This window comes from Phalaenopsis equestris, unplaced genomic scaffold, assembly GCF_001263595.1.
Source record: "Phalaenopsis equestris unplaced genomic scaffold, ASM126359v1 Scaffold000511, whole genome shotgun sequence".
Classification (NCBI taxonomy): Eukaryota; Viridiplantae; Streptophyta; class Magnoliopsida; order Asparagales; family Orchidaceae; genus Phalaenopsis; species Phalaenopsis equestris.
The window spans coordinates 1,243,980-1,245,310 of NW_018164951.1; positions in this window are offsets into that span (position 1 = coordinate 1,243,980).

The following is a 1,331-nucleotide window of genomic DNA, read 5'->3' on the forward strand; positions in this document are numbered from 1 at the left end:
CGGAGGAGGGAGCAGTTTAAGCAGCAGTAATGTGATGAGGGATCGGTTGGAGGAGTGCAGCTTGTCGACGAGCAGTGATGAGAAGGTGAAGAAGGAGATGGATTTGGTGGAGATGATTTGTAATAGCTGTAGTAGTTTTAGCAGTGCTTGTGATGGGATGATGGCCGCTTAGTTGATGAGAATGTGGTGTTGGTGGATTTGCATGAGTTGTGGAGGGTGGAATTGGTAATAAGCTAATTTAACTAGTAGTTTTAGCAGTGCTTGTGATGGGATGATGGCTGCTTAGTTGATGAGAAAGTGGTGTTGGTGGATTTGCATGAGTTGTGGGGGGTGGAATTGGTAATAAGCAAATTTAACTTTTTTTTTTTTTTTTTTTTTTTTTTAATAATTTGGCCTTGAAAGTTTCCAGTTAGTACATTTCTGATCAAAAGGTTAGCGATTTAGATTAATGTTTGGGATTTTTATATAGATGCCACACAAGTTTATATATATACATGTATCTAACTCCTAAATTTTTATATTTATATGTACATATTCCAAACTTTAACATCATAAAAAAATCACTGTTATATTCATTGGTATGAAGCCTTTATATACTTCTTCTGACGAAGACTCATGTCCTAACTGTAGAAACCATCAAATCGTGTTAGTTAGCACCTAAGGGGTGGTGTGTGACACCTAAGAGACAGGAACAAACTCAGTGTTTAGGGCTTTGAGCACCTAGGCACCCTTATGTGACACCTAATTAAACGCTCTAGATCCAGCACTTACTCGTTTGTAGTTGCGGTGCATACTTTTTGTGCGCTCTATACTCTGGAAGAAACCTGTGTGGCAACTGACGCCTAGATTCCCAAAGACAACTCTTAGGCAACCAGGTTCTGGCGCGTAGGCGCCACTATCGTTGGGCTTACTTTTTGTCGCTCTGTTTTCTGGGCAATCATTGCCTTGTTCGGGCGCCTAGGTGCTCGATTTTGGCTCCAAGGCGCTTCTCCACTAGCACCTATTTTCTGAGATCCCGGAGCCCACTTTTCCATGTGCTCTATCTGAGGATTAAATTTGTTGAAATCAATCATCCTTGGGAGTCTAGACACCTAGTCCGGGAGCCTAGGTGCCACTCCAACACCTAATTACATTTTTTATTTATTTCGAGCTTCAATGAGCCTCATTTCCCGAGTCCTTCAACACAAGTCTAAAACCTAAAATAAGCATAAAAAAAGATGAAAATAAGACATATAATGAGCACATTTCATATGCATGTTACTAAAGGTGTTTCATTACCCTAAGAATGAACATCCTAACTGTTGTAATGAATCTCAATTATTAGGCTAGAT